This window comes from Phodopus roborovskii, unplaced genomic scaffold (assembly GCF_943737965.1).
Source record: "Phodopus roborovskii unplaced genomic scaffold, PHOROB, whole genome shotgun sequence".
Lineage (NCBI taxonomy): Eukaryota > Metazoa > Chordata > Mammalia > Rodentia > Cricetidae > Phodopus > Phodopus roborovskii.
This window is the reverse complement of record NW_026125059.1, coordinates 17,483,709-17,498,980: the sequence shown is the minus strand read 5'-3', so window position 1 is coordinate 17,498,980 and position 15,272 is coordinate 17,483,709. Positions and strand designations below refer to the sequence as shown.

General features: G+C 42.4%; 1 protein-coding gene across 3 annotated transcripts in view; it reads right to left on the bottom strand.

The window, feature by feature from the left end:
* The window catches only part of Zhx3 (zinc fingers and homeoboxes 3), a 108,112-nt gene extending 94,070 nt beyond the window's left edge, over positions 1-14,042 (bottom strand). For 2 of the 3 annotated variants that reach the window (XM_051187329.1, XM_051187308.1), the window contains exon 1: positions 13,967-14,042. The gene's annotated coding sequence lies outside the window, so the exon portion shown is untranslated. The remainder of the gene's footprint in view (positions 1-13,966) is intronic. The other variant, XM_051187318.1, reaches the window with a different exon arrangement.
* Between the last annotated feature and the right edge of the window lie 1,230 nt (positions 14,043-15,272).

The following is a 15,272-nucleotide window of genomic DNA, read 5'->3' as shown; positions in this document are numbered from 1 at the left end:
CCCCAAATTTTAAAACATTTACTTTCCTTTAGAGGTAAGTATATTACAATATTAACAAATATAATAAAACACAACAGAAAACTTGCCAGATAAAAATATTTCTGGGCTGAAAGATGGCTGAACAGATAAAGACACTTGTCACCAAGCCTGATGACTTGAGTTCTATCCCAGAACCCACATGCAAGAAGACCAATTCCTCCAAATTATCCCCAGATCTCTGCATATGTACCATAACATGTGCACATGCACAAAATAAATGTTTAAAAATTTCTCTAAGTAAACATTTGGAAATGTATACTGACAGGAGTTCCATGAGATTGGGTTTCAGAAAATTAAGAAGTCAGCAAGTGATTAAGAGAGCAGAAAAGTCTATTAAAATTTTGGGACAATTATAATCCTAATATCTACCTAGTTCAGATACCAGAAAGAAATAGAAGTGGTGATAAATAGAGCATGGATCACATGTGCCAGCATTTCTTATCATGATAACAACAAACACTTGAAAGAGTAGAAGAAGTGCTCTGAGTTAGTCTGCTGTGTTACAGAGGGAATTTTACTCCATTTGAGAGGTATTCTAGCAACCCTGAAAATAGAAGAAAAAAAATTCAAGCCAACACTACACTTAAAAAGCATAAGTACAATCTGTTGCCCTATTTAATCAAAGGCAAGATTGTTTTTTGTTCTGTTTAGAAAACTAAACGTATTCTAAATATTGTAGCCATTAGGTAGAAAGAAATTCAACATTGAATTTTCTTTGTTCTAACCGCCCCCCCCAAAAAGGTAGAGTGGCTTTAGAACTAAAAGACAAAAAGCGAGGATTCAAAATAATAGAAAGACATGAGAATGAATCATGAGAGTTCAGTGACATTACCAACCCAACCTTACTGAATTTCCAAGTGTTGACTTGGGCACTAACTGACACAGCACCATCTCTGCTCATCTGTTCTCTTTCCCTCTCCACAATGAGCTGGTTAGCAGGAGACAAGGACATAAAGGAAGAAGCTCATCTTTCATCCAGTGTGTTTGCTGTTTTCACGGCTATCACAATTCAGCACAGAATATTAGTGCCCATCACCATGGAGGCAATTGTAACATCAAGCCCAGAACTGTGAAATCACAAAATACAAGACACACACAAGTTCTAGAGAGTGAGCAAGAGAGCAGAGATACCGTAAGAAACACACGTCTTTACAAGTTCTTTTGAAACAATTCATTAAGTGATTTTGTTCCTTTCAAAATATGAATACAATTTCTGATTATCTCAAATTAAACTAATTTCTACTGTTCACATAAGATGTCATACCCAAGTTCCAGCCTTCAGACTTAGTAAGAAATGAATGCTCTATTAAAGGCCATGCAATTAAGAGCAAACACCTTCAAAATGAAGTGTGGCTTTCATCTGAAATGAAGAAAGCAATCTTTGGCTTAGATCATGAAGTATTCTGTTGTAATCCTATCCTTCATGCACTATTAGCTAGGCAGTCAAGTAAACCAGGTGCTAAGTGCTACCATAAGTTTATTATCCAAGAGAAATGAAGAGGAGGGGGGAGTGGTTCCTAACATGACCAGAGGGGTCAGAGCAAGCCCTCAGAGCTGAGGGCACTGAGACAGAGCTGGCAAGACTTGATGAAGAAAAGGTTCATTTTTACCATCATTTCAGGACTGGTCTTGGAAATTAGGACCTGTAAGGCCTCAGGCCTGAGGGCCAAATAATAGACCCATTAAAGGGGAAAGCAACTCTAGGCTGGAACTGCTGCAGTGAATGACCTGGACTTAGCAATCACAACGGATCCTGGGTGGCCCTTGCTTGAGACATTTCAGGGAGTTAGAGTTAGATATAGGGCTGAGCCACAGGAGGTAAGGAAGTAGAGGCCATGGATAAGGCAACCCATGGGAAGCTTGGCTTAGGACAGACTGAGATCACAGGAAGCACAGGATCACATTTTATTTTCTAGCCAGCACCTCTTCTCTGAGCTCCCAAACGACTTTGAATTCTTCTTTTACCTATCTACTACACTGAATGTATAATTCTGGCCTCCTCTTTACCTCTTCTTCATTCAATAGCTAGATGGGATTGTCTTTTCAAAATATAAATTGAGACCATCTTACCCATCATTCAAATGTACAGTGTTTTCCTGCTGTCCTTGGAGTAAAATCTCATCTCCTTACCAAGCCTGTAAATTCTGGGAAGAGCTAGGTTCTGTTCCCCTCCATCTTCTCATCTCCTCTCCCTCTTACCTGATTTTTACCAACCTGGAACACTCCTTGCTCAGGCCACTTCTTCCACCTAGAAATGCTCCTGTTTTCTTACTCTCTATCCTCCAACTAAAACAGCCAAAGGGGAGGTTCATCTGCAAAGATCTCCCTCTACACCATGCCCAGGGGCTCACCTCCAGCCACTTCATCTGTGGTTCTAGTTGTCTAATCATCCAGGTAGGATTTCCCTGATTCTCACCACTACAGACTTAACTCATTTCTCTCTGTTGCCTATTAGTTGTGTGGGCTATTCGGAAGGTTACTTTAGACGGGATCTAAACACGCTAGTTCTCACCTCTCTCATGACTTTTGCAACCACCTGCCTCCCCCCAGGAGCCAGTCTTAGACTCTCCATCCCTTCTCAATCCCTATCTATTCACAGAAGGGCCTCTTCATTCTGTCTTGACCCTGCCTCACTCTTCCTGGAGTCCTTCCACCACTATGTGCAAATATTCACACCAAACTCACTTCCTATCCAGCCTCTTCTCAACCTTTTCTCATTTGGATTACTCACCTGCTCCCATCCTAAGTCTGGTGCATAAAAGCCTCCTAGACAATCACTCATTCTCAGTCTCTTCCCTCATGCTGTTGGCCATTGATACCCAAAACAACTTAGGAAACCATGACTTGAAGCCAGCAAAAAGTCATAGGACTGGGTCTTCTCTTCCACACTATTTGGATTATAAATGAGCAGAAACATGTCTATTATTTTTGGTCACTGAGGTTTCAGCGGTGCTGTCTATTATCTAAGCTAGTGCTTCTCTACTCATATAAACTGAGGTTAAGTGTCTGAGAGAAGGCAGAAGATAAAGTGGTAAAGAAGAAAATTTATGCAAGAGCTTGGTGTAAGGGTTAGGAATAGCCTAGTGATACAGCCTCTATAAATTACCAATCCTCATCAAGAAACTCCAAAATAGTTTCCCATTTGACACTCATCATCACCACACACTATTGTTGTTATTATAAAGGTTTCTATATGAGTTAGAAATGAAAATGGTTTAGAGAGTAAGTCACTAGTAAAAGGAGCCAACACTGAACCACAGTGCTTGACTCACATTCTAAAGGCATTTTCACAACAGCATCTAGTCTTTTAAATCACATTCTAGTGTTATATCAGAGGTACTCTTGGCTGCTCTACAAAGGAGCTGGAATGAAGGGAAAAGAATAAGTAAATAGTGTGGTAGAACAGATCAAAGACTGGGAGTCTGTAAGTATCAATCTGTGGAGTGTAACTTTCATCCAACAGACAATGGGAAGCAATAATCAACTCCCACTTCCAAGTTCCACAACAATAACTTGATACATTCTCTTTCCTTCAAAGACTTCACTGTACTATCTGCCCTTGATCAGTTATTGCCAAAGGCCCACCCACTTCAGAAACAAAATAGCTTTTACAAAGGTAAAACTTCAGCTCCTACTTTCCACAAAGCCAGCACAGTGATCTGTCTACCTGGCTCTCACTAACCTGCCAAAGGAGTGAGAACTCACTCACAGGAATACAATCAGAAAGAGAGAAAAGACTCTAACAAGGAGATTTCTTTTTCCTGCGGCAGACCACACAGGAACCAAGCACACAGAGCCCTCAACCAGGAAGAGCTCCCCTAAGCACTGCTTCACAGCTTTTCGGTTAGTTCCTTTGTACCTAGCCATCCTAGAGCAGGGAGATCCCCTAGCCCAGATCACAGGACTCTGTTACCAACCATTCCATTATTTTGGCTTTCCATTTACCACACTATATAATCACAAGCCACATCATGATGTTTCAGTCAACAACGGACTGCATATATTATGGTGGCCCCATATGATTATGATGGAGCTGAAAAATTAATGCATGGGGCTTTTATTATATTTTCAGTTTAAACACATAAACACTACAATATCATAGTTATTTCTAGTATTCAGACCAGTAGCATGCTGTATATTTTTATAGCTTTGGAACAACAGGTTATACATTGTCTTAATCACTGTTCTATTGCTGTGACAAGACATGACCAAGGCAATTCTTACAAAGGAAAGCATTTAACTGGGAGCTTGTCTAAGGTTTCAGGGGCTCAGTCCACTATCCTCATGGCAGGACACATGGCAGCAGGGAGCATGGAGGAAGCAAGCAGGTGTGGTGCTGGAGAAGTCACTAGGAGCTACATCCTTATCCATAGAGAGACAGACAGAGACACTGGGCCTAGTGTAGGCTTTTGATCTCAAAGCCCACCCCCAGTGATACACTTCTTCCAACAAGGCCGCACCTCTTTGTAACACAAATAATAAAAACCCAGAGATAGACATTTGGGGTTCAACTGAAGACCAGAGAAGCAAAGCAGCTAGCTACTAGCTCTTACCAATACCAAGGCTGAAATGGAGAACCTATTTTCCCTGTGACTGGAAACTAAATCTCACATGAGACCCTTTGCTTCTTCCTTATATACCTCTCTAGTGTTGGGATTAAAGGCATGAGGTCTTTTAAACTGATTCACTCTCCTGTAGCCCAGGGTGGTCTTGGACTCACAAAGATCCAACTGTCTGTCTCCTCAGTCCTGGGATTAAAGGTGTGTGCCACCACTGCCCAGTTTCTACAGATAACTACTATGGCTGGCTTTGCATTCTGATCTCCAGTGGCTTTATTAGATCATAAACAATATACCACCACACCAAAAAAAATTTTTTTTTCTTTGAGGCTAGAGACCCCAACACACACATACCTATTTTTAACCCCAAGATGTCTGGTACATAGCAGGCATTTACAAAAAGTGCTTTACAAACTGAATACTCTCAGTAATTCAAACATTAAAAAAAGAACCATAAAACAGTCCTCAAGGGTTTCTGAATTCTGAAAAGAAGTGTGATACTAAAGAAATATGATCAAACTTCTCATTGGCTTTGTCCAGTGTTTCTCTGCTTTAAAAGACATGTTTTTCTAAAAGGGAAAGAACACTGTGATTTCCAGGAGATCTTTTCTAAGGTGGAGTATTTTTATTTTAAAACTGAAAGTTCTGATTAGTTGGCTTTTACTAAACTTTCGCTGCCATTATTTTCTAGGCCTCTCAGTGTAGAAACAACTGGATCCCTGAAGTTCCATAGTAAAGGCAAGAGAGAGGAGGGAAGGGAAAGAAGAGGGATGAATAAGCCTCATGACTGGAAGATGTGGAGGTTACTGGAATGCAGCTGAGATGTTAACAGGAAATAGAAATCCAACACAGGACAGAGCAAATCAAGGTTTTTAAGCTCAAGGCCCACAGCATCCACTTCCTACAGTCCTTATTGCATTCTTTCCTCCCAAAAAGCGTTTGTATATGACAACCCAAGTGGTAGGTATACAGTTAAGTATTCTAACAATACAACTCAAGCTCAAAACCTCCTCACTAATAACAGAAGCTTCTAAGCAGTCAGCCAGGAAGCTAAGCTAATTTTTTGTGTTCCACTCCTAGCAACTACTGGTTTGCAATGGCCCTCTTGTCATAGGGGAAAAAAAGAACAAATTTTCTTAGTAGAAATAAAAGAAGAGGGCAGCATGGCTACTGGTGTCTATTCACTTACACTAAGTATCTATTCACTTACACATCCCCTAGGAATAAAATTGCTTTTATCTTTGGTGCTATTAAGCAAATCTCTCTTTTAATCTACTATCTTCAGAGAGAGAACTGAGTTACATAAATTAACTTTATGGATTACTAAATCACTAAAACTTGCTAGTTTGTGATGATGAAAAGCTTTCTAAATTGCACTATTCTTTCCCTGACTTATGAACAAACCAAGCTTGAAGAGCCATTTGTGTTGAATGAGATAACAATAATGATTCATGATCATCCTCCAAACTGCTAATTTCTAGTTAATTTATTAAGCAGTGTTGTTTCTATCCTTACCTGGGCCTTTCTTGTTTTCAGTGTGGGTGCCTCTAATGAAATATTTCCTAGCTTCTGCTATCAGGTGAACTGGGGGGGGGGATGAGCTACTGAGAGTCAAGGCAAAGGCTCACTGCCTCCAGTGTCAGCTCTTTTAGATTCATCAGTCAACTTCCAGGTTCATAGTCTCTCTCTCTCTCTCCCCACCCCCACCCCTACCCCCACTGTGTGTGTGTGTGTGTGTGTGTGTGTGTGTGTGTTTTAAGAGTTTCATGTAGCCTTGCCTTCAACTTTACATAGCCCATGTTAACTCTGGACTCCTGATTCTCCTGTCTCACCCCCTAAGTGGTAGAATTATGGGCAACCATATTTTTGCAATTCTAGGGATGTAACCCAGGGCCTTGTGCCTGCTATAACAGCACTCTACCAAATAAATTACATTCCTAGCACTCCCATGTTCATAATCACTATAGACACACTGCCCCAAAACAACCTAATTATAATGAAGTGCCAGGAATATGTATATGGGAGAGGAAGTTGAGTGTCCTCCAGACAATCCCATGGGCCTATGATAGAGCCTGGTATCTCTTTTTTTCTATCATGGTTTTCATATCATAGTGACAGTAGTGCATGTCACTAGGGCAGACCATTTGAATTACAATGACCTGAACCAAAAGCTGACTTTTCCCAGAAACCTTACAACCAGTACATCTTTTGGGTCATGCTTTTAGCATCCTCCTTTGGGCAGAAACCACCAATAAATTGAGGCTCCTACAGACTTGTATTAACATCTCTTGACCTCTTCCACTGCTGGGACCTCGTGACATCTCATTGACCGAAGACCTCATTCTTCCTTCTCTCAGCTCCATACATCCTGCCATCCTTCTAATGACTTCTCTAACCTTACAGACAACTCAGACAACTCTTCAGCTGCTCAGTTTTTTAATCTCCTTGACTTCAGCCATCTTCACTGAGTTCACTTCAATGGTTCATGTCTGTGGCAAAACACAGGAGTCTCTCATGCCCACTAATTAACTGTTTCAACGCTGAAATCTTTGATGAACATGTCACTCTAACCACATCCTGGTATTACTCTTCACTGTAAAACGCTCATCCCTTGACTTCATCAACACCTCTAGTCCTTTTCTCCTTGCCATGTAGCTTTGGCGTCCTATCTGTCATGTTAATCACTTCCTGACCAATACCCTCAGCGCACCTGCTTCACTGACCTTCTGCCACTCACCCTTAGCAAATCCCAACTCTGCCTCAATCCAACCATATGTCTTCTTTGCTTCCCAAACTAAGCAGTGAAATGCTACCGGTGTCTCAGTTAATCCATCATCTCCTATTTTGATGCTGCCTAGCAATCACAGACATTGTTTCATACTCATTCTCCATCCTTCTGACCTCAACTGGTTGCCAAAATGTCTCCTTTTTCCTTTGGCTTCTTCTCTCTTATTCTAAGCAAACAACTCCATTCTCTATTGGTTAATGTCTGTTGTCAACTTGGGTGGACTAATAAATATTTAAATTACCGCACACAGTTGAGTGTGTCTGTGAGGACACACACGGAGGAAGGATGTTGATGAATGTAGGTAGACAGCACCATTGCATGAACTGGAGTCCCAACTTAATTAAAAAAGGGGAATGAGGGAAACCAGCTTTATGCCAAAATGTACCTTTCTTGGCTTCCTGACTATGAACCCAATGTGACCAGTTGCCTAACTCTCCTATAACCATGCCTTCTCTCCATGAAAGACTGTGGACTCTCTTAAACCTAAGCTGTTTTTAGCCAAGTATTTGGTCACATCAATGAGAAAATAACTTACACAACAAGCATAAAAGCCATTAAGTTGTCACTCACCCATAAGCAATCCTACTAGAAAACACAGCTATGCTCAGAGGTCTCATCATGAGGGCTGCCAACTTCATGATACCTGAGCTGGCCAAGTAATGGGACTCCATTCATTTGATTATTTGAAGTAAGTTCCCTGGAGGAACTGGGGCATCCCTGAAGCAAACAGTATGCTGGTGGGTAACTTTCTAATATTTTTATAGGTTTATTTTATTTTGTGCATGAGTATTTTTGCCTGCATGTACGTATGCGTACCATTTGTGTGCCTAGTACAGGTGGAGGTCAGAAGAATGCATTAGACTCCAGGGACTATAGTGACAACAGATGGCTGTGAGCTACCATGTGAGTGCTACGAACAGAACTCAGGTCCTCTGCAAAAGTAGCCAGTTCTTAACCACTTAGCCATCCCTCCAGACCCCCAATGAGTAATTTTCTAGAAAAGGAAAATAAAATAGTCTCTTGAAAGTTCTCTCCTGTAAAAATCTTAAAGACAGTGATGAGTTTTAAAAGAAGTAAGAAGCTATCTTGCCCCAAGCATAAAATAAACTTAAATCCAAACATAAAATTATCATGAATACACAGAATAATGACTCAAAACCAGGGTCATCAAAAGGACACAAATAAGCATTAACTGTATGTCTTTCATACGCAACCAAACCATACTTATATTGGAGACTACAAGCCTTTCCTTCCTTATAATTTATTTTCTTGTTTGTGTAATTCTGCTCCTCACAATGACCCTCTGAGATGAGAACTACTTTTTAACATTTACAGCTGAAAAGAAGAAGAAGGTGGTCCAGGTGTGAGGGTGCATGCCTTTGATCCCAACACTCTAGAAGCAGAGACAGGTGGAGCTCTATGAGTTTGAGGTCAGCCTAGTCAACATATTGAGTTCCTGGCCATCAAGACTACAGAGTGAGGACCTGTCTCAAAACAAAAAAGGATAAGGGGCAATTAACACACACACACACACACACAAATACACAAACAAAAACAACTTAAAAACTTCCCAGAATTACATGACTATAACCCAAACATTCTCTGTATCTCCCATACATCCTTAAAAACACTAACATGAGCAGTAATTAAGTATAAAGATCACAGCATTATATATTCATTCACCTCTATATTCGTGCCAAAGGGTAGAGATGATTAAGATTAAAGATGAAAGATCATGTGGATTACAATCCCAACTCTACTACTTTCTCAACTGTGTTACTTTAAACTCCACTTTCTCAACTACAAAGAGAAATGGTAACTTATTATCACACCTTACCAGGTTCTCCCAATGATTTAGAGTAATGTGTGAATATACTTAGCAATGGACCTTGTACTTAGTAACTCTCAAAAAAGTTAATTGTTATAATCAGTATTCAATGTGCTTGAAACATTGACCTACAGGATCCTACAAAGAGCCTTGCCAAAACCAAGGCAAAACTGTCTTTCACCAACATACATCTGTCAATCTACTGGGAAAGGGACAGTAAATAAAAAACAAATACAAATGAATTCTTGGGATTTTAATGAGTGCCTGTCAGGAAACATCAATGTACTGAGATGGGACAATGAGAAGGAAGCTACTATACAAGGAGCCATCAGTAACTTCCATTCTGAAGAGAAGGATAATCTTAGCTGAGGCTAGATGTTTGTGAAGGAAGGACCTTCTAAGAGTACCAGGCAGAGAGAAGGATGTATACAAAAAAAAAAAAAAAAAAAAAAAAAAAAACTTGGCATATTTGAGGAACTGAAGGTGCTCAACCTGGGACAAGCATGAACAATGAGCAGGGACTAGAGAGGGCAGTAGTGGCTGGCTGGCACCTCTAAAAAGTAGGCACAGATGTGACTCTACATAGTGGGTAGCTACTCAACAAGGATGTGGGCCACCCTTGCCTGTTAACAGGTGTACTCTGGCTGCTGTAGAAGAGGCAAGAATGAAGCTACAAACCTAGCTAAGAGGCACTGACAGTCATCCAGAAGAGCATGTTGGGTTAGGAAGTAGGAGAAAGGATCTGAATTATTCTGATGTGGGCATGAGGAATGGGTCAAGAATGAAGACTATAAATGTGAAAGTACAAGAGGAAGACCAAGAGACCAATTTGGGGGTTTTGGATTTAGCTTGGTGTAGGATTTGCTTGGCAGGAGAGCTGTGGACATACAAAGTTTGAAATGAGGCAGCAAGTAAAGACAATAGGAAAGTCTGACAGATGAAAGTAAGCCTCAAACCAGTAAGAGTGGGAGGCTTAAAGAGAGAGTTGTCTCTATGAAGGTCACTCTAAGACTTGGTGAGATTACCTGGGGTGTGAATATAAGAAAAAAATAAAATTAAGGTGTTGTGGTCATATGCTTTTATTCCTAAAACATAGGAGGAGGATCACAAGCTCAAGAATATCCTGGGATATATAGTAAGTTCAAGGACAGCCTCAGCCATATATCAAGATCCTGTCTCAGAGGAAGAAAGGGAAATCTGAGGTTGAATAGGATTAAGCAATCTCTACAAAAGCACACAGACTTGCCCACAAACACATTTGCAACAAATGCTCACTGAAGAAAGGGAATAAATTTTAACATATTTCCTACAAACCCTCAGCTGAGTAAAATTTCCACTTGGGACACATACACTATACCACCACCACCAAGTTTTTACATATCTGGAACATAAGCATCAAAAAGTATTCAATGGTAGCTGGGCTAAATTGTTCTAGGCATCGTTCAGAGAAAACAGTAACTTTCCCCACTCCCCCCCCAAAAAAATACTCACTAAAAGTAAAAGTAGCCTATCTGAAGTTCAAACCTTTAAGAATTTTACATCCAACATTCAGCCCTCTTCAAAAATCAAGAAAAGTACAATGATACATTTTACTACAGATACTGTTTCTTCCTGAAAGATGAAGCTGGCACTTTCAAACAGCTCAAAGGTCACATGAGAGATGAAAAATGCTCAAAGTTCAAGGATTAATTACAAAATTAAAAAAATAAATAAGCAAGTAAATAAGTTCATCTCCAGCCATGTAAAAATGATAGGCAGAGATGAAAAGGACAGAACTGCCAAGAAAGTAAGTAAATATAACAAACAGCTACTCCCCAAGTGAAAACACATTGAGGCTGTAATTACACCTTTGGGTATCTGAGGACACAAAAAGCTCACTATACTCTTGGGGCTTATACTATTGCTAAGAATGACCAAACTGGAACACTCAAAAAATCCCAGTGTGACACATGGGATAATGCATAAGAAGAAGAAAAGCCAACATTTGCCCACAATGTTCCTTCCCTCAACTGTTCAAGTTAAATCAAAGTTATTTTTAGATTTATTGATTATATTACTTTGTGTGTATGAATGTCCTGCCCGTATGTATGTATGAGCACTATATGTGCCTGGTACCCATGGCGGTCAGAAAACTGTCAGTTCCCCTGAGGTTGGAATTACAGACAATTCCAAGCTGCCATGTGAATGCTGGGACTCCAACCTCAATCTTCTGCAAGAGCAACAAGTGCTCTTTACTGCTTAGCCATCTCCCCAACTTTTCCCCCCCTAATTGCATTACTTTAATTTTATGTGTATGGATGTTTTGTCTTTGGGTATCTCTTTTGTTTCTAGTGCCCACTGGAGTTGCAAATAGTTGTCCATATAGGCACTGGAAATTGAACCCTGGTCCTCTAGAAGAGCAGCCAGGCTTTTAATGGCTGAGCTGTCTCTCCAGCCCCTAAGACTGTCGTTTATTTTAAGATTCTGCAGCTCACCTTATAAATTCTTCTAAAATATATTAAAGAGAGAAAAGTTGCAGAGTTTAAGAATTTGTTATCACACCCCATGATATAGCTATCTAGAAGGCTACCAGCAATGTCACATGAATAAATGGACAACTAACATTCCTGTACTTATCCACTGGGCAAATATTAAGGACCTATAGTGGGTCAGGAGCTGTTCTAAACTCTGAGGGTATTTCAGTAAAACAAGGTCTCATGCTTGTGCAGTAGCAAAAGAGACAGACAATAACCAACAAATAAATACGACCAAGTGGTGATGAGTACAGCACAGAATGGAGAAAGGGGGTGACAGGAATTTTGTAGAGTTGTTGGGGGAAACCTAAAGACCTAAAGCTAAGGAAATCCATCTTAATTCTATAATATCTAGGCCAGCTGTGTATACAGAGGGACTGTAAAAGCAGAGGCATTGAGGCTAGAGTATGACCAAAGTTGACAAAAAGGCAGCAGAGGTTGATATGGCCAGGTTGGAGACAGGTAGCCCAGTAGGACACAAGAAGGACTGGAAAGCTAGCTTTCAGAGAAGTTACTGGAGGTGTGCAAGCAAAGAACTCCCTTTGTGATTCCTTTAAAAAGGTTACTCCTAAAAGCAGGATATACCCCTCATTATTTATAAATGGAAGGAAAAGTACACAATAAAAATCAAATAGGCTAGTAGCACTTTGAGAGAGGAAGAGAGAGGAGAAAGAGAGAGCACATATAATTGGGAAGAAAAAACTGAAAAAGATAAACACCAAACAAGTTTACTAAAGTTTTATGATTATAAGGGTTTTTTCCCCCTTATGCTTTTTCTGCCTTAAATATAAATCAGGGACAGAAAAACAGAAATGGCTTCCCACAAGCAAGCAAGCAAGCACACATGCACACACACACACACCAGCCGCAGCCCAATCATGGACGAAGCTAGTCTGAAATCTTACTTCAACTGAAGAAAAAAAAAAAAAAAAGATATAGGGAACTTTTTTCCCCCCAAAAAAAAGTTACCACACTTCCCATGAAATGTTTGCTTGTCACGAACCACTGCACAATTCAAGAATGGCCCAATGTATCAAGGTCACAAAATCAACTTGGTTAATATGTTTACCATTACATGGCAGCCTTGTCCCTTAAAGCAACTTTGATACCATCTCTCCAAAGCACACATACAAAGGCCCTTTTCGCTCATTTCCTAAGTCTCTTTGATACTCCTTTGCTGTTTCTGGATTTTTCCACTGTATGCCTCTTCGAAGCAAATTAAGCCCGAATAAGTTGTGCCAGCTAATGAAGTGTGCTTTTGGCTCTTTTCTCTTCGGTTGAGAATTATCCGGCAAGCTACCAATTGTTTTAGAACACATTTCTGTTAGTTTTGAAATATTGCAATACTAAGTTACTGCAAACAAACAAACAAACAAAAAACAAAAAACAAAAAAAGAGAGCTACATATGAGAACATGTATATAAGTGGAAAGTGCCTTATTCCTTTTTATTTTAAAAATGTGTGGATGCCTCATGAATAAACATTTTAGGCTATCTAGATAGATAAATGTGTTGGCACGACACCGATAAAGGCCGAAAGGAACATACCTTCTGTTCTATAAACCCCACCCGAATCACGTAATAGTTTCTCACAGGGCACAATACCACAGCAATCACTGTTCATAAATGCAACTCCAAATGACTCAAGCTCTCAGACACTTTCCACCTAAGCCTCGCTTCGCACCCACTCCTCAGTCACTTCCAACAGGTTTCTCTGAATGAACGAACACCCGACACTGGCGAGGCTTAACAAGTCCCAAACTCTGCTCGCACGCCCACCTGGGCATCCCGGAACCTTGGTGTTTCCGCGTGGGGAAGGAGGATTCCACTGTACCCCCAAATGGTTCCAGTCCCGACGCCCTTTCCACCGGAGGCACGGGTGCCAGGCGCCCGCAGCGCCCCGCGGGAGTGCGGACACGCGCGCCCACGGCCAGGCCTCGGCTGCCCGCTTCGGCTCCCTCTGCCACTCTGCCCCGCGCGACCACCTTGACCCGGGAATCCGGGACGCCGAACCCACAGCGAGCGAGCGAGCGAGCGCGGCGCTGACAGATGGGGAGGGCGGGGCGTCAGGGGGAAGGGGCGGGGCCGCCCGAGAGGGGGTGCTGGCGGCTGACAGGGCCGGGCGGGAGCCGGGCCTGGCGGGAAGGCGCTCGCAAACGCACGGGGGCTGACAGGCGGGGAGACGCACAGACACCGGGGACTGACAGCTACGGGGACGACGGGCCTCGGCGGCCGCTCACCTGGCGACGGCGGCACCGGCGTCCCGGCCGCTCTCCCCGCGCTGCGGGCCTCCCTCTCTCCCTGGCGGACGGCCGGACGGGCAGGCGGACGGGCGGCCAGCGCAGGCCCCGCGGCGGCGGCGGCGGCGGCGGCGACGCCAGAGCCACGGACTGCTTCTGTGGCGGGGACGGGCTGCACCAACCGACTCCCGGCCTCTCGGCTGAGCTCGGTGGCGCTCGGAGGCGTTCGGCTCCGGTCGGCCCTCCTCGATTCGGCTGGGGGCGTGGCCCGCCCCCTCCCCCGCCCAGGTCGCCTCGGGCGCTGAGGGGCGGGGCTTTGGGAACGGGCGCGAGCCCCCTGACGTCGCCGGAGCGCATGCGCCGGTCAGCTAGCCGCCCGCGTTTTCTGTGTGGAGGGCGAAGAGAGGAGAGGAGGCGGACGCTGAGGTGGATGCTAAGGCCTTTTCGGTTCCCGGCTCCATGTCCTGGTCTTTCTGGAGGACAGTCTGGGCAAGGGTCCCAAAGTCGTGCACCCTATCTCCTCAGTGCAGTGTTTCCAAACTACCAGCGTTAGGGAGATGTTTTTTTTAATACCACCAAGGTCTCACCACAGCTTGTAGGATCGTGTTTACTCAAAGAGATAGTAACCAAAACGAATTTATGGCCCCCGCTTCCCTGACACTATCTTAGGATACTGGAACTTTCAAACACCTGCTCCCATCATGTTCATTTCTCGCAGCTGCTGTTGGCCTGGGGCAAAATCTTGTTTCATATTCCAGGCATTTTTTTTTTTTTTTTAATAACGGAACCCAAATCTGTGGGCAAATGTATTCAAAAAGTAGTCCTTACCCTTTGAATCCAGATTAACAAGCAGAGGTCTGAAGACAGACTGGGTCCCAATCCCAAATCTGCTTATGTCTAACATCAATTGGCCATACTCTCTCTCCTCCACAAAAGGTAACAAAATATTAGGCTATATAGGATAAGTGAGAGGATTAAATGGCAGTCTATATAAAGCTTTCTGTACCATGTCTTGGTATTTAGTGTTTAAGGCTGTGTGTGATGCCCCACACCTGTAATCTCACTCAAAGAGACTGAAGTAGGAGGATTACAAGTTTGGGATCAGGCTGAGCTACGTAGCTAGTTCCAGACCAGCCTGGGCTACATAGTAAGACCCCGTCTCAAAGAACAACAACAAAAAAAAAAAAAAAAAAAAACAAAAAACATGTTTTTAAGTGTGAGCGATGTGTCAAACTTAACGTGCCCAGAGTCAAACACTAAAACTTGGACCCGACCATATTGCATAGGGGTCATCATACAATCTTCC